Here is an 18363-nt window from a genome sequence, read left to right as displayed (position 1 = left end):
CGAGACTCTGTTTCAAAAAAAAAAAAAAAGAAAAGAAAACTTTTTACCCATGAGTCGGTCTCCATTTTCTATAATCCTCCTCTTCCCCAACCCTAGACAGCCAAGCTATTATATATTTCTATAGATTTGCCTTTCAAATCAAAAATTGAATAATATAATAGGCCTTTTATGACTGGCCTTATCTCTTAGCTTCTGTGGAACCTTCGGCCTTGGGGCCACATGTGGCCTGCTGGATCCTTGAGTGCTGCCTTTTGACTGAGTCCAGATTTTACAGAACAAATCCTTTAATAAAGGGATTTGTTTTGTGAAGTTTGGATTCTGTCGAGGGGTCGCACCTCTGAATGGCTGAACAATATTTCATTATATGGATATACCATATGTATTGGTTTGACAGGGTTTCTCTAACACAGTGCCTTTGGGGCTTAACCAACAAAAATTTATTTTCTCACAGTTCTGGAGAGCAGAAGTCCAAGGTCTAGATGCTGGCAGGGTTAGTTTCTCCGTGGACCGTAGCTGGCCACCTTCTCCCTGTGTTTTCACGTGGCCTTCCCGCCGTGCCTGTGTCTGAAGTGCCCTGCTTATGGGGAACCAGTCATTTAACTTGGGCCCCACCCTAATGACCTCATTTTAACTCAGTTCTTTCTTTAAGGATCCTATCTCCAGATGGAGTCATAACCTGAAGTGCTGGGAGTTAGGACTTCAACATATGAATTTGGAGGGGACACATTCAGCCCAGAACACCCAGCCCTCTGGTCCCCTAACGTGCGTGCACTTCTCACACGCAAAAACACTCACTTCCATCCCAACAGTGCCAGAAGCCTTAACCTAGTCCTGCGTCAACTCTAAGTCCAAAATCTCACGTAAGTATCACCTAAATCAGGTACAGGGTGAGATATGAGGCACAATTCCTCCTGAGGCAAAATTCTTCTCCAGTAGTGAATCTTTACAACCAGACAAGAAGTTATCTACTTCCAAAAATAGGACAGGCCTAGGATAGACATTCCCATTCCCAAAGGGAGACACTGGAAAGAAGAAAGTGGTCATGCATCTCCGGCAAGTCTGAAACCCAGCAGCACCTATTTCATTAGATTTTAAGGCTTGAGAGTAATTCTCTTTGGCTCCATATACTCTGTTGTCTGGGCCCACAGGGTGGCTGGCTTTCCCGGCCCACCAGGGCAGTGGCCCGGGCCTTCTGCCCCAAGTGGAGGCCCTGCCCTCTTGGTCCTGGGCTGGGGCAGCCTGGCCTGCTGAAACTTGGGAAATGGCCCTGCCCTATGAAACAGAGGAAGTGGCCCTGCCCTGTGAAACCAAGGAGTCAGTCCTGTCCACTGAACCGGAACCTGTGCTCTCTGAGATGCTGCGTTGAAAATCTCGCAACAGCCTTCAGGGTCATTCTCCTCTTTTCTTGAAGGATAACACAGTTGAATAGAGCCAGGTAGCTCTGTTGGCCAGTTCTACGTAATTCCAGAGGTCGGACAGCCTTCCTTAATTTCTTCCCATCTCTGTCCCCTTCAGTCCAGGTTGGCAGAGTGTCTGCTGGTATAAATTCTCAAAACCTTGTTAGCCTCTCATGCAATTCACGGGGGCCTAAACCATTAGACCAGAGGGTCACCACAGGTGTTCTGGATAACCACGTCTCTATTCCTGAAGGAGTCACGTCAGCACTGTTTTTAGAGATGGTTATCCAGCCATACCCTTGATGTTTCTTCAGTACTTTTCTCATTTCTTTGTGAAATAGATAGGCTGAGAATTTTCCAAAGCTTCAAGTTTTGGTTACATTTTTCTTAAAAATTCCTTTTTTAGTTTATCTGTTTCCTCTCATATTTTACTATGAGCAGCAAGGAGAAGCCAGACCATACCTTTAACACTTTACTTAGGAATCTTCTCAGCTAAATATCCAGCCTCATCAATTACAAGTTCTGCTTTCCACAAAACACTAGGATACAATTCAACCAAGTTCTTTGCCACTTGATAACAAGGCCTGTCTTTCTTCTAGTTTCCAATAACTTGTTTCTCATTTTTGTCCAAGATCTTACCAGAATTATCTTTAACATTCCTATTTCTACCAACATTCTGTTCATGGAAGATTTATACGATCTGAAGAGAAACCAGAGTATGTCAGGTGTATTTAAAAAGAAACTGAAGGTTTCAACAACCTTACTAAGTATTCCTACTTTTTATATCTGTGATGATTTTTGCTAATGGCTCTTAAAGTCACCCTAAGATAGTGCTCAGTGTGTTCTTGACATTACTCTTTTACTTAACAAAAATCTTATTGACACATAATTCACATACTATAAAATTTACCCTCTTAAGGTATACAATTTAGTATTTTTTGGCATATTAACAGTTGTGTAACCCTTATCACCAGGCATCTTCAAACTATGGCCCGAGGGCCACATACGGGCCACCTAGCACATTTATCCGGCCTTCCAGTGTTTTTGCCCGCACTGCCTGTCCGGCTTAGCAGCCGACTCGTCCCGGGCCCACAGTGTGCACTCTCCAACAGTCTGAGGGACAGTGAACTGGAACCCTGTTTAAAAAGTTTGAGGACCCCTGCTTACCACTATCTAATTTTAGATAAAAGTTCTAACTATCCAATTTTAGAACATTTTTATCAACCTAAAAAGGAATCTCATACTTATTACACTCATTCCCCATTTTAGTCTAGCCCTCCAGCCCTTGGCAGTTACTAATATGCTTTCTGTCTTTGTGGATTTGCTAGACAGTTTACACAAGTGAAATCATACAAGATGCAGCCTCTTTCCCTTAGTGTAATGTTTTCAAGGTTCATCCATGTCATAACATACATCAGCACTTCATTCTTTTTTATTGCCAAATAATATTTCATTGTATGGACACATCATATTTTGTTTATCCCTTCATCAGTTGATAGAGATTTGAATTGTTATGAATAATGATGCTATGAACATTTCTGTGCATGTTTTTGTGCCTATATATGTTTTCATTTCTCTTGGGTATGCATAGTCTTCCTTTATCTGTGGTTTGATTTACTGTCAGTCAACTGTGGTCTAAACATATTAAATGGAAAATTCTAGAGGCACTTTGTAAGTTTTTTTTTTTGAGACAGAGTCTCGCTTTGTTGCCCAGGCTAGAGTGAGTGCCGTGGTGTCAGCCTAGCTCACAGCAACCTCAAATTCCTGGGCTCAAGCGATCCTGCTGCCTCAGCCTCCCGAGTAACTGGGACTACAAGCATGCGCCACCATGCCCGGCTAATTTTTTCTATATATATTAGTTGGCCAACTAATTTCTTTCTATTTATAGTAGAGATGGGGTCTCACTCTTGCTCAGGCTGGTTTCGAACTCCTGACCTTGAGCAATCCACCTTCCACGGCCTCCCAGAGTGCTAGGATTACAGGCCTGAGCCACCACGCCCGGCCAATTCGTAAGCTTTTAAAGTGCATGCTATTTTGAGTAGTGTGCCAAAATCTTACACCATCCCACTCTGGATGTGAATCATTCCTTTGTTCAGCATATCCATGCTGTAGATGCTACCCATTAGTCCCTAGCCTTTGAATTAACAGATCGACTCTCATGGTATCCCAGTGCTTGTGTTCAAGTAACTCAATTTTGTATAATAATGGCCACAAAGTGCAAGAGTAGTGATGCTGACAACTCAACATGCCAAAGAGCAGTTGTAAAGTACTTCCTTTAAGTGAAAAGGTAAAAGTTCTCGACTTAATAAGGAAAGGAAAAAAATCATATGCTGAGGTTGCTGAGATCTACAGTAAGAACTTCTATCCATGAAATTGTGAAAAGTATATTGTTATAATTGTTCTAGTACAGATATTATAGTTGTTTTTTTTTGTTGTTGTTTTTTCTTTTTTTTTTGAGACAGAGTCTCACTTTATTGCGCAGGCTAGAGTGAATGCTGCGGCATCAGCCTAGCTCACAGCAACATCAGACTCCTGGGCTCAAGTGATCCTACTGCCTCAGCCTCCCGAGTAGCTGGGACTACAGCCATGCGCCACCATGTCTGGCTAATTTTTTCTATATGTTTTTAGTAGGCCAATTAATTTCTTTCTATTTTAGTAGAGATGGGGTCTCGCTCTTGCTCAGGCTGGTTTCGAGCTCCTGACCTTGAGCAATCCGGCAGCCTCGGCCTTCCAGAGTGCTAGGATTACAGGCATGAGCCACCACGCCCAGCCCAGATATTATAGTTTTATATAATCCTAATATAGTTCTATTATTAGTTATTGTTAATCTTTTACTGTGCCCAATTTATAAAAAACTTTATCATAGGTATATATAGGGAAAAAACATAGTGTATATAGGGTTTGGAACTATGTGGAGTTTCAGGCATCACTGCAGGTCTTAGAACATATGCCCTGTGGATAGGGGAGACTACTGTATACCTAGATCAGAATGCTTTGGTCATATGGTAACTCTATGTTTAACATTTAGAGAAACTGCCAGACTTTTAAAAGTGGCTGCACCATTTTATAATTCCACTAGCAATGTATGAGATTTTCAATTTCTCCACATCCTTATCAACACTTGTTATATCTCTTTTCTTTTAGCAGTCCTAGTGGGTGTGAAGTGGTATTTCATTGTTTTGCTTTCCTTTCCTAATGGTTAGTGATATTGAGCATCTTTTCATGTGCTTATTGAGCATCTTTTCATGTGCTTATTGAGCATTTGTATATTTTCTATGGAAAATACCTATTCAAATACATTGCCCATTTTTAATTGGGTTGTCTTTTCATTATTGAGTTGTAATAATTCTTTACTCTAGATACAAATCCCTTTTCAGATATATGATATGCAAATATTTTCTCCCACTCAGTGAGTTGTCTTCTCTTGATAGTATTCATGAAGCACAGAAGCTTATAATTTTGATGAGGCCCAATTTATCTATTTCTTCTTTTGTTTGTTTTTGGTGTCATATCCAAGAAACCATTGCTTAATCAAAAATCATGAAAACTTACTTTTATTTTTTTTTATTTTTTTAAATTTTTAAATTTTTATTTATTTATTTTTTTGAGACAGACTCTGTTGCTCAGGCTAGAGTGAGTGCCGTGGCATCAGCCTAGCTCACAGCAACCTCAAACTCCTGGGCTCAAGCGATCCTCCTGCCTCAGCCTCCTGAGTAGCTGGGATTACAGGCATGCACCACCACGCCCGGCTAATTTTTTCTATATATATTAGCTGGCCAATTAATTCCTTTCTATTTATAGTAGAGACGGGGTCTCTCTCTTGCTCATGCTGGTTTCGAACTCCTAACCTCGAGCAATCCGCCTGCCTTGGCCTCCCAGAGTGCTAGGATTACAGGTGTGAGCCACCGCGCCCGGCCTGAAAACTTACTTTTATGTTTTCTCCTAATAATTTTATAGTTTTAGCTCTTATATTTATGTCTATGACCTATTTTGATTAACCCTTGTGTATAGTGTGAGGTAGGGATCCAGCTTCATTCTTTCACATGTGACTATCTATGTGTCCCAGACATTTCTTGAAAAGACTATTCTTTCTCCCTAATGAATTGTGTTGGCATCTTGTCTAGCTTTCTACTCTTGAAGGTAGATTTTTATTAATCTCCAAAGAAGGACCTTGCCTAAACCTAGCTCAAACTGTGAATCACACAACTGATAATAATTAAATTATTATGATACATGTAATAAATACTTTACTAGTGTATACAGAGTGTTATGAAAACAAAGGGAGAATTACTATTCAGCTTGGAGGAAATAGGAGAAAGATTATAGAGGGTTGTGTCACAAAACCTTCCTGGAAAAACACATGGGCATTAGTCAGTTGTATGGGCGGAGTTCAAGGCAAAGCAAATAGCACACACACAGGCTGTGAGGGAGTTGCCTTCAGTCATCTGTATGGTAGGAGCTGAGGTAGAGAATATTACTTACTCTCTTTACCCTACCATTCCCACCTTCTTTACCAAGAAAGACCAGGTGTCATTCTCTTCCTTGGGTGGAATGCATTAAATCTTGAAATTGTGTTGGATAAGGACTGACCAAAAGAGTTTAGTTAAAAGTAAAATTAGATAGACATTGTGGTCCTATGTGCCTAAGAGTCTCTGGGAAAGGATATAAACCAACTCACACATGGGCATGAGGAAGGCTGAGTTAGGAAAGACTTAAGTCTACTATTACATTATTATAGTTCTAGAGGATTTTATTTCCTAGATTTTCCTAAAGGAAACTAGGTCCATACACTCTCCTTTAAGTCGAAATATAGTCATTTAATAGAAAGAACAGGAACAATGGAGTGTCAGACCTAAGTTCAATCCTAGTTTTGCCACTTACACTGGTAAGTTCTGGACAAGTTCTCTAACCTCTCTGAATCTCAGTATTTCTTCTAAAACAGGGACATTAACACCCACCATGGAGGAATCTTGTGAGGGTTAACTGAAAATGTCTAGCAGCTGACCAGAATAAATGTTTAGTAAGTGTTGGTTTCCTGTCTAGTCTAGGCTGCTGCTCTTATATCTATTCTTACAATGAATGGGGGAGAAACCTGGGCTTCTCTCTTAGAAGTACACTTGTTGAACTAAGGCTGCTGTCCTTTGCTTTTGAGTAGCTGACCCTGAGGGGGAAAAATGACTGTTCAACATCACCTACCCCTGGAGAGGGCAATGGCTGAGCAAAGCTTTTTAATGGGAATGAGTGTGTGTGTGTTTGGTCGGTAGGGAAGGAAGCTATGGCATATTGTTTTACTGTAGAACATGGGTTTTACACCTTTTGAATCTGTCTTTGCCAGCTGGAACACTCAGATGGGTCCTGGTCTGAGTTGACCTTGAAATACAGCCAACCCTGACTGACTCAGTTTTTTGTAACCTTGCAAATAACAAGGGTAATAACTTTTCCTCTTCTACGGGCTGCTTAGTAACAGAATGCAGGGGAAGTCCAGGTGCATGACTGAAATCCTCAGTTGCCCACAGGCTGACGTGACTGTGGCCATAGTCCTGGGCTTCAGTCAAGGCACATCCCTGTTCCACAGTAGCCTGAGAGGCCTAAGTAGGTCTGGAGTCCACCAGCCCTTCACAATTTGACAGCTACTATAGTCATTGTTATTTCTTCCATAGGTGGTTCTTTGGAACAACAAGGCCAGAACGAGTAAGACCAGAATAAGAGCCTGAGCTTTGTTGCAGCCTGATTTCACCATGATATAGAAAAAAATCACCATGAAGCAGAGCTCAGTTACCTCTCAGTCCAGTTTGGTTCCTAAGCAGAAGATGATCTCAGTCCTTCTCTCTCTCTCTCCTTTTTTCATGTGAGCCAATTAAATACAAGTTTCTGCTGGGAATAAGGAAATAATCAAATGAGTAATACATGATCCCTACCTGCAAAGAATTTATAATCTAGTAGAGAGTTGTATACACTCATGTACCATATAGATATTTTAGCCATTGACAGATCACACATACAAGGGTGGTCACATAAGATAATAATACTGTATTTTTATTGTACCTTTCCTATGTTTAGATAGGTTTAGATAATTTAGATAAACACTTAACACTGTATTACAATTGTCTACAATGTTCAGTAAAGTAATATGCAGTACAGGTCTACAGTCTAGGAGCAATTGGTTATACCATATAGCCTAGGTGTGTAGTGGGCTATATCATCTAGGTTTGTGTAAGTATACTCTATAATGTTCCTAAAATTGCCTAACGACACATTTCTTTTTGCTTTCTTTTTTTTTCTTAGAGACAGGGTCTCACTGTGTTGCCCGTGCTGGTTGCAAACTCCTCCTGAGCTCAAGCGATCCTCCTGCCTCAGCCTCCTGAGTATCTGGGACTACAGGAACATGCCACTGTGTTCAGCTATCTAACCATGCATTTCTCAGAATATATCTTTGTTGTTAAGCGACACAATTGTACTTGTGTACAAAGAGTGACTGTCATGAGATATACTAATAGCAATCCTTGGGCATATAGAACAGAAAGTGAATAACTCACTGGATAATCTGAGAAGGCTTCACAGGGTGGGTGGCATTTGATATGGGAGTTTCTTCAAACTGTCATGAAAATTAGATGGTCTTATTAAAGACTGAAGAATAAATCTGGGCTAAATTCCATTCTTTCTCAATATCAGGAAAGAACACTCTAAGTTCTTTATATGTCAGAAAAAAAAGAATAACAAAAAGAACAACAACAACAAAAAAGAACACTGGCCTCTGAGTCAGAGGACCTGGGTTCTAGCCTGAGTTGTGCTGTGAAGATAACCTCTCAGGGTCATAATTTCTTCATTCGTTAAATGGTAGTTTGGAAATAAATCTCCATGGCTCTTCCCAATTCTAAAATCCCTTTATGTCTTTGCTCCTCATTAACACATCACAAAAATGAAATGTAGGAGTTGGAACAAGTTCAGTCTTGGTGAGGGGAGAACAGAAGGACTAAGGTGGCAGGCACTGCCTACAAGCAAGTAGTTCCCAGTTGCCATCTCAGCACACACCAGAGTGAAAGAGGCATCTCTGGACTTTAAAGATTGGCTTATTTTTCAAGCAACAAGAAAAAACTTACATATTTTTCAGTAATGAACATTATCCTCAACTCAGCCAAGCCAAGGAATACATTTAAGTTTAGAATTCTCTCTCTGGAGAATCAAGGGTGATAATAATTGAAAGGTCTCTCCAAAGTCATGGAGACAAATTTCCAAGATGCTGGGCCTCTAAGGAACATACCTCTAAGGCTTGGGCTCTCTGCCTTCTCCAAGTCTTAAAAAAGTGCCCAGAACTACAGATTCCTTCCTGACAGTGAACTTACATTACACTAACTTCACCCAGCAGATGTTGTCGTGTCCTCCCTTTACAAGAACTCACACACACCCAAGGATTAATCACCACTTGCACAATGATGACTTTCAAACTGTATTTCTGGCACTGACCTTGTCTCTAAGTTTTAGACCCATATATCCAACAACCTGCTGGTTAGACAGACACACACACAAACATACAGATGTTTCTTAGACACCTTGAAGCCAACGTGTTTAAAACTGAATTCACCATCTTCTTTCCTCACCAAATCATCTTCTTTTCTCACATCCTAAACTTGCGTCATGGCTTAACATCCGCTCGCTCAGAAAGCCAGAATCCCTGGAATCTTCTAGGACTCTCTTCTTCCCTCATCATTGCTAGCAGTGTCCTAATTCCCCAAAACACTCAAAATTCTGCTTATTTTGCTCCCCCAAATATTCTGGCATTTTCTTGTTCCCATCTATTCCTATAACAATGATCTCATTTAGGTGCTCATCGATTGACCTGGACCACTGTGATGCCCCAGTCCTGCTGTCCACGAGTCCTTCTTCCCCTCTGTAGTCTGAGTCATCAACCTTCAAAGCAACCTGACTATACTTCTATGAACTGTGCGTGGTCCCATCAGCTAACCCCACACTAGGGAGGTGGTCCACACCCTGGTGTGCTGCGTACGTCCTGGACTTGTCTCCTCTCCAGCCCCATCTCCCGTTTCTCCCCACCACAAAGCTGACAGTGGACCCTTGCTCATGTTACTCCCTCTACCTTGCACGTTCTTTTCCTTTCTCTTCACCTTGTTCACTTTTACTCAGTTTTCAGTACTTGGGCCTTACTTCCTCTAGAAAGTCTTCTGTGAACCTCCAGGCTGGGCTTAATACCCCCTCTGTGTTGCTGAAGTACCTCATACACACCTTGATTTTTATCACTCACCATGTCATATTAAAATCATATAATTATATATATCTTGCTCATTAGACTACAGAATCCTCAAGAGCAGAGACCTTATCTTCTGCATTGTAAACTTCTCATGACCTAGCACAAGCTTGATAATGATGGTTCTTAAACTGAACAGATGCAACTTAGCCTTAATCCTGGATTATGAGAAGAAAACCATCTTCAGTACCTAGGCATTTGTAAGGTTGCTGGTCCTATTGCTTTCTTCAGATAATTCTTAGAGCTAGATGAGTCCTTAGATCTCTAGTACTGTGCCTCATAGACTGGTATATGGGTGAGCCCTGTCCCCCTACAGGATATCTGAAATCACAGGACAAATATAGTGCATAACCCTTGAGTATTAACTTTGCCTGAAGATTTTAGGGAAAATGGTTTTATGTTAAAAAAAGATATAGACATATTTTGGGATACCATAAAATTTTTTAACATGAGGAGAGACTTCAGCTTATACCAGGCTGTGCACAGCCAACCTTCCATGTCTTTGGGAGTGTAGGTTCTATTAGAGGTAATGATTGAGAAACACCAGTCTATGGATCGCTGTTTTACCCTGTAGTTTAGTTCTTGCTCTAGAGCCTCCTGTATAAAAATAAACAGCCCCAGTGAAACAAAAGCAGGAATAGTCTCAGGAAGAGAAGAGAGAGACTTTTCATCCTGGGTCCAAGTTAGGTTTGCAAAGATATCTATCTGACTGGCAGGATATTCTGAAATTAGGGCAATACTGTGCTTTGTATAAAATATGCCAGATTGTAGAGAAAGGTAGGAGGGAGGAGGCAGAAGAATGACCATTAGAACAGATCACAGAAAAGCTTTGGATCAAAGTGGAGGCCAGATCAGAAAGAATGGAAGGAAGGAAGTGAACAGTGCCTCAGTCAAGGCATGGAACATGAGGAAAGAGCAGAATCCAAATAGAACTGTGGCTAAAGACCGGACTACCTACCAGTCTGTTGGTAATAGCCCAAGGAGTAATTAGATATTTAGTAAGGTGATATGGGGAGTTTTCATTCCTGGAAATTCTATTTAGGGTCCTAGTAGACTGAGATCTTCCAAGTCTATTTTCTCATATCCATTTCATACCATCAACTATGAGAATGAGGTAGTAGGATACAAGAACTAGTGACACAAAAAGATGTAATAGGAGCAAAGCAAATAGCAAAGGGACACGTAGGAAGGGCTGGTTTAAAATAGATAATGGGGCCAATTTAATCCAATCAACATTTATCAACTGCCTATTATGCATAAGGCATTGTCCTAGGTGATGGAGAGCAGAGATATCCCAACTACGCCCCAGCCTTCAAAGACTTTGCAGTCTTCTCTGAAGGTGCCTAAGAAGGAAAAACCAACAGTCGAAAATCCAGGGTCTGATGTCCAAGCTTTCTAATTAAGAGATCTTAGAAAGCTAAACCAGAAACCATTCCTGTTAATACATACTGTCTCGTCCCTTCACGAGTGATGAGTGCCCCAAGTTTTGATTATCACTTGTAATAAAATCTCAGAGTTTTTATTTTTCAGTAGGCATGAAAATGTACAGAAGAACACTAGCAACCTCAAAGTTGGGGCAGAGCCAAGAGCTAAATTCTGATTGTGAATCTTGGACTACTGCTTCCCCACCTCACGACAATGAAGCTCTGCTATTAAGCAAGTTACATCATAAATACATCTAAATTATTAATGGCCTTTTCTCAAACAGGAATAAACTGCTAGAGATGGGATCTTTCTACAGAGCAACTGATTATGAATACTAGAAAGCCGCTAGAGAAAGAGAAGGACAAGCCATCAGAAAAGCCTGCTCTGTGTCGTCACCCACAGCGAAGCCACCAGTGTCCCGGCTGCACTCACAGACTGCACGCCGTCTGAAACATGAGCACGTGAATAAAGCTTCCAACGTGAGAGGCAAAACCAAAAACAACAGAAAAAGTTACTTTGAAAATAAACACAGACATTGTAGGTAGCTGAAGGAAACTTCTGGAAAAAATACAAATAAGTTAATATTCTCTGATGAGTAAGAGAACCAACTGCATCCATGAAATAAGAACAGGATGCTATTAAAAAAAAACTTAGAACCCCCCCCCCACCAATAAAAGCTCTTGGGAATTAAAAATACGGTGATAGGAAAGTAAAAATTTAATAGTAAAGTTGGGATATTTATTGGAAGTGAAAGATGAGATATTTTTAAAAGTAGCAGAGAAAAGATAAAATTAGATAAAACAGATCCAAGACTTCTGATATCTAAGTAATGCAAGTTTCAGAAAGAAAGAACAGAGAACACTGAGAAAATTATACAACAGAAGAAAACCAGCCAGAAGTGAAGAGTATGATTTTTTAGATTGAAAAGGTCTCTAAAATACTAGGACAATAATAATAATAATAAAACAAACCCAAACCAACCCCTGCCAAACAAATCCCAAACCAAATAACAACATCATGAAATAGCAAAATACGAGGAAGGAAGAAACCTTACAAAGGAAGGAAGAACACCCTACAAACTTTCAGATATTAAAGCAAAATATAAGGGATCAGGGCATTAGAATGGCATCAACTTCTCAACAGCACCATAAGAAAGTTGAAGAAAATAGAGCAAAGCTTTCAAAATTCAGAGAGAAAATGATTTCCGATTAATGTCCTATACCCAGCCAAACCATCAATGAAGTGTGAAGGAAAAAAAGTGACATTTTAAATGTGCATGATCTTAAAAAGCAACCATGTGTTGTGGGGGCTGAATCTTATATAATTTTGGAAGCCCTCTTTAAGAAAAAGACATAAAGTTACAAATATTGTACAAAATTATGTACGAAAGTGTATATGTATTTGGAATGAGAAGGGAAATGACAGCAAATTGGGGATGTGGAGACTCAGGGCTCTTCCTTTTGAGATATCTTTAGAAAATTTACCCCAAATACTTATTTTTTTTTCTTTTTATTTTTTTTCCTTTTTTTTTTGGTAGAGATGAGGTCTCGCTATGTTGCTCAGGCTGGTCTCCAGCTCCTGGCCTTAAGTGATCCTTCTACCTCAGCCTCCCAAAGTGCTGGGATTACAGGCCTGAGGCACTGCACCAGGCCACTCCAAGTGCCTCTTGAGCAACCTGACTTTTCCTACCCACTGGATAACTCGAAGCAACTCACAGCCCTCAGAGTGTCCCGTGAGCTCATTCAGCTGCAGGATAAATCTGCCTCTGCCTCCACGCGCCCTTTCTCACCAGGCTATGCTCTAGCAAAAACCAGAGTGAAGCCAAGGAATAAAAAGGTACAGCGTCCAAGAAACAGGAATCCAGTACAATTCTCAGGGTAGCAGTGAGGGCAAGTCCCAGGATAACAAGAGGCCCAGAAAATGGACGACTAAGTGGGGAAATTTCCATGAAAAAAATCAAACTGATTAGTTACTTGATGTTTAACTCTATTGAGAGGAATTTTATCATTCTGTCCAAGTTTGAGAAAGAATTGGTGATTGAGTACTCAAACAACCAAGCAACTAAAGAAAATGTAACAATTATTAACTCCAGTAGGGAGGGGGGAGCAGGCCAAGAAAGGAAATGTGAAGATCATGATATGTCACATACCTCGATTAAGAATAATGTTTACATAGTCATAATGATGTAAACACTAAATATTGAATATCAAAAAATTAGGAGGGGAGCTTACAAGAAAGGGAAGTAAATGTGAGATGGAGTGATGGGGTGTAAATGAGCTAAACCCTCATCCTCCTAGGCAGGATGTCAATAGGTGTTATGCACAACCTGAAAAAAGAAAAAGAAGTGGCCAGTATTAGCATGTTATTAGGAATATGGTGGTAAATATCAGAAAAACAGCCAACAGCCAAAAGCATTGAAAGTAGTTGTCTCTAGGGAGGCAACTTAGGATAAATTCAGTAAAAACCTTCTAGGATTAATGACTTCTAAGACTATATATTGATTTATGTTGACCAAAATAGAAAATTTAAAAAGAAAACAACAGCCTCAAGAGGAGTGAGGCAGAAAACTACTGGAATAAAATGAAGCTGCCTCTGCTAAACTACCTTCTCAAAAAGCCGTGCTGTAGCCACCTGCAAAGAAAACCTCGGAGGGAGCTGTGGTATTCTGGAAGAAATTCTGGTTTAAGTACTGGCTCTGCCATTTAATAGCTGGGTAACCCTGGGCCAGATACACAGTGCCTCTGGAAACATTTCTATTTCCTCATTAATGAACTATGGATTCTACTCTTACCTCACAGTGCTGTTTATAAAAATCACCTTGTGCTCTGTAAAGCCCATTGTTATGATATGACTACCAGCAATCTGATATTAGCTTTTAATATCTAAGTCTATCTAAAGGGGAATGCAGGGTGTGCCTTCCTATCTTCAGTTTAATTCTGCATCACATACAGGAGGCTGATAGGTCTTTTGATTATCCTTCTCCCTCCAGTAGCCTACTTTGTGGCCATGTAATCTTTATACAAGAGAACGGGTAAAAGAAACAACAACAGCTAAAATTCAAATCATCTCTTCTTGTTTGTCTCTAGGCTCAGTGAAATTTTGGGGGAGAATCCAAATGAAGTTTGGGGATTACAGCATTTACCTGTGACCTCTAATTGTTCACATTCAGTATGGTCTGGTATTGTGAACAATCTAGTGTTTGTCTTATGGCCTGTCTATAGAAACAAATATGAAATGTGTCTACAGAGGTACCATTAGTTGATGACACGCTAGTGACTTCAATTCTCCTATAATAAAAGATTTTGCAATAGTGGGACTTTGGCTTTGGGAGTGGCTCCACATGTGATAAAACTGCCCTCACCCATTTGCAATAAGCAAATGTGTTTGCGGAGAATAGATAATCCTTCGATTTTACCCAACATAGGTTAACATCTGTACTTTGAACAGCTAAGCATGGCAGCTGATGTTACCATGAAGGTAATGAGGCGAAAAGAAACAGGTTTTTTTTTTCTCTTAACCCCTCCAGCCCTTGCCAAATCCTATGTCAAAGTGCTATTTGCTAAGATTAAGCCAGAGCCATAACCAAGGACACACTGGGAGAGATCCCAAACCAAATAACTGGTGCCAAAGGTGAGATTCAATAGCTTCAGGTCAGCCATTACAACCGCATCTACTGGAAGGGTGCGGGGGAACCCACAGAATATAAGGAAACATGTGTGGGATTAGGATACGTGGGTGGGAGTATTGTCTCCATCTTGCAAGGAAGAAGTGGGAGGAAATCAAAGCTCTTTAAAAAGAAATTGCTCTGCTCCTGCAGTAGGACAAATAACGCGTAACCACAGATAACACCCTACTCTCCACTTATTTCAGGCACTCCCCCTTGTAAAATCAAAGGGCCGTATTCAATAAAGCCTTTACATCAACTCCATTATCTTTTTCCAGAATCATCCTTAAGCCACATGAAGAACCAAGCTGGAAGCGCACTGGGCCCCATCTCCCAGTGTGTTCTGATTCTCACGGCACAACGCTCACCCTATATTGAATATATTGCATAGCTGGTTAACAACGGTGCAGTTTTAATGAACAATAAGCCATAGTTCCTACGTAGAATGAGTGAGGAACTGCAGGCAACACCTCTAGGTGCGCCCAGCAGGCCCCGCCACCCGAGCCACGCAGCGGCGGTGCGCAGCGCCGCGGGCAGGGCGCACAGGCAGACTCCGCGGGAAATGGTCCAAGAGAATGTGAAGGAAATGGCCATTTCTGTGACTTGTAGGCGACGTGCCTGCCCTCACATTTTAAAATGATTTCTGTTTCATAAAGCGCCACGTTTCCCTGGCTGAACACAAATCTTTCTTCCATTTAGAGCTAGGCCAGATGTCCAGAGATCATCTCTCTGGGCCCAGGCAAGGCCACCCACTCAAACCCTCCTCCCACCGCTCCTGAAGTCTGTTCCTACCCACTTTCTACGGGTGGAAGCGGAAAACATGGCTCGCGGGACTTTATCGATCGCCTCGTACCATTAGATTCCAGGCTAGTATCTGGTCCATGCATTTGCGGATGGGAGCTAGCAAGCACAGTCGGGATGCAAGTGCCCACAGCTTTGTGAGCACTCTCGGAGACTCCTTGGACTCCTGGCCAGGTACGAGCCAGCACGGGGGCGGGCTGTCCTGGGACCCTTGGGGCACACAGCGGCCGGGGCGTCACACCTTCCCCTCCCCCGGCAATGCAGTCTAACCCGCTCGCTGGGGACACTGGGCGATATTCATTCCTGGGCCGCTGGCGACCGGACAGAGGGGCTCAGGGCGCGCCCGTCCAAGGCCCAGAGGGGGCTCCGGGGTCCGCTTCCGCGACGCCAGGCTCCTCCGCGCCCCCACTAGCCAAGCCTTGGTCCCTGCCCAGGCTCTTCTCCCCGTCCGAGTCCCCTTCCCCCGAAGCCCCTCCCCGGCGGAGCCCTCTTCTCCATCGGCGCCCCTCCTAGGCGGGAGCCCCTCTCCCTACGAGCCCCCCTCCTGGTCCGGGCCCCCTGTCCCTGCGGACGTCTGACCTGTGCCCAGCGCCTCGGAGCCGTCAGCTGCCGGCGCCCCGCGCCCAGTGCGCCGCTCCGGAGCAGGTGTGAGCGCCCGCCCCGCCCGTCCGGTCCTCTCCTCCCTGCCGGCCCTTCCCGGCCCCTGCCGGCGTGCGAGGCCTCCCGTCGCCTGGCCCGCACTTCCCTCCACGCCCCTGGCCTCCCTGGGAGATGCCCCGGGCCCCGCCCCACCCTGGCACTCCCTAAGGTGTGTGCTTCTGCAGAGGCTGGCTCTTGGTCGTGACCGCCTACTATCACAGTCTGAGCAGAGGTCGTCCCCCTGAGGACTGTTTACCAAGCCAAGCAACCACTGCCAACAGGCGGAAGTAGCCACGGATGAAGCCCTAGAAAAGGAAGTCTCCAGTGGTACATCAGAATCCAGTTTTGCTAGTGTAAGCTTGGTGGCTAACTCTGAGTGTCGCATGGTTCATTCATGCATTCATTCATTCAATGGATCTGTCATGTGCTTTTCTGACAACAAATCTGGCAGGTAGTTACAGTTGTACGTGCTGGGATAGAGCAGCGAGGGAGACAAGTCCCTGTCCGGGAGAAGCTGGCTTCCTGATGAGGACTGCATGACTTTCTGGGCAGTATCGTGCTGTCGAGGTGCCACCTGTAAGAGGGTGGCCTCCTGGAATGGTCCTGCACCTGTGGGTTGCCCGTCATCTCTGTGGACGCTGGAAGAATGCAAGAGCTAACGGCTCTACTCGGCTCTACTCAGACCTACTGATAAGAATCTGGTCCTGGAAGATGCACCTATTAAAAGCTTCTCAGGCGACCCGAGGAGGACTGGGTTGAGAACCATGGGTCTAGATCTCTCAGATGCCTTCCAGCTTATTGCACTGTTGAGGGCACTGCCAACCAGGGAAGGTTTCAGGGAGGAGGTGTTTGTATTAAATATTTGGATATAAAACAGATACACACTGGCAGTGCAGAAGGGCACAGGATCCAAAAGGCAGCTTCTTTTGATCAAATAGCTTTTCTTTTCTAGAAAGTCAAAGAAAGCCACTTTGAAGGCTAAGGAGGCCTGAGAGCAGGTCTTTCCTCTGTAAAACAGAGAGAATGGGACCTGGTGGCAAGGGGTGGCAAGCACTATCAGTTAAAAGAAGGATGGAATCAAGCACCTTAGTTGGAGGATGTGCTGCAGCTAGGAGCTGGGAGAGAGCATCATCATGTCACCAGGCCTCATCCTGGCACTTGCTCACACACATTGTTTTTGAAATGTTTGATAGGGTGGAGTCCTGGATGCCTGTCACCTGGGAGAGGCTGTTCTCTGTCATCAGATCCCTTTTATGGGCAGGCTTTCTCTTTAGTAATGTTTCCTTTTCCTCCAATGCTACAATGATTAAACAAGTGTGTGACCTCTTAATTATATAGTTACTGGTAGGTAAAGATCCTTCTTAATGTTGAAAAATCAGAACTAAAAAATTTATCTATGCCTCAAATTATAATAACCAGGTGCTGGGAAAAACCAGCTTTTTTTTTTTTTTTGACTGTCTAATTCTATCTGTAAAAGCAACTTAAATAGCTTCAATCAAGTAGTTAAAAAAGATAAATTGCTAATAAATCAACTATAAATTAAAACAATAATACCACTTAACAATTATTACCAAGGTATTTTAATATAACAGTGGAACAAATTAGTGTTCTGAAATAGATGCAATTATATGTTGTTAGTAAACACAAGGATGGCGTTTTAATTAAATGGGAAGTGGTTTATTTTATAAATGTTGCTAGTATAATAGACTCTTCTTTCAGAAGATCTTATCATAGAGTTGCTCATTATCCAACTTCCTTTTGGCCAGCATGCTGCCAGCTGGGTACAGGACCACCCAGAATAAGTACTATTTTTCCCAGCCTCCCTTGTAGTGAGGAGGGGTTGTATGACTAAGTTTGGGCTGATGGGCTGTGAGTGGAAGTGATACAGGCAACTTTGGGGGGAGACGTCCTGGAAGGGAAGGGATGTGCCCATCTTCTCCCCTTGTCCTCTCCTGTTGCCTGGAATGTGGATATGGCAGTGAGCCAATCTTGGACCAATGGTCAGGCAAGAGGATACAGGGAGGCTGGATTCTTGGATGATTTCACACAGATGATTTCATTTAACTCACTCCACACTAGTATAGACTACTAAACTCATGCCTACCTGCAGTGCCCACCTCCAGACTGTTAAGTGAAAGAGAAACAATACTGTATCTTGTATAAGTCACAGCTAT

At 42.6% G+C, this 18363-nt stretch overlaps 1 protein-coding gene across 3 annotated transcripts in view; it reads right to left on the bottom strand.

Moving 5' to 3' along the window:
• TMEM45B (transmembrane protein 45B) overlaps positions 1-16290 on the bottom strand; it is a 37704-nt gene extending 21414 nt beyond the window's left edge. The window contains exons 1-2 of one of the 3 annotated variants that reach the window (XM_012783311.3): positions 16130-16290; positions 7177-7271 (exon numbers count right to left, since the gene is read on the bottom strand). The gene's annotated coding sequence lies outside the window, so the exon portion shown is untranslated. The remainder of the gene's footprint in view (positions 1-7176; positions 7272-16129) is intronic. The other 2 variants (XM_012783310.3, XM_012783312.3) reach the window with 2 other exon arrangements.
• Positions 16291-18363: the final 2073 nt, after the last annotated feature.

This window comes from Microcebus murinus, chromosome 4 (assembly GCF_040939455.1).
Source record: "Microcebus murinus isolate Inina chromosome 4, M.murinus_Inina_mat1.0, whole genome shotgun sequence".
NCBI classification, from domain to species: domain Eukaryota; kingdom Metazoa; phylum Chordata; class Mammalia; order Primates; family Cheirogaleidae; genus Microcebus; species Microcebus murinus.
This window is presented reverse-complemented; position numbering and strand designations above follow the sequence as displayed.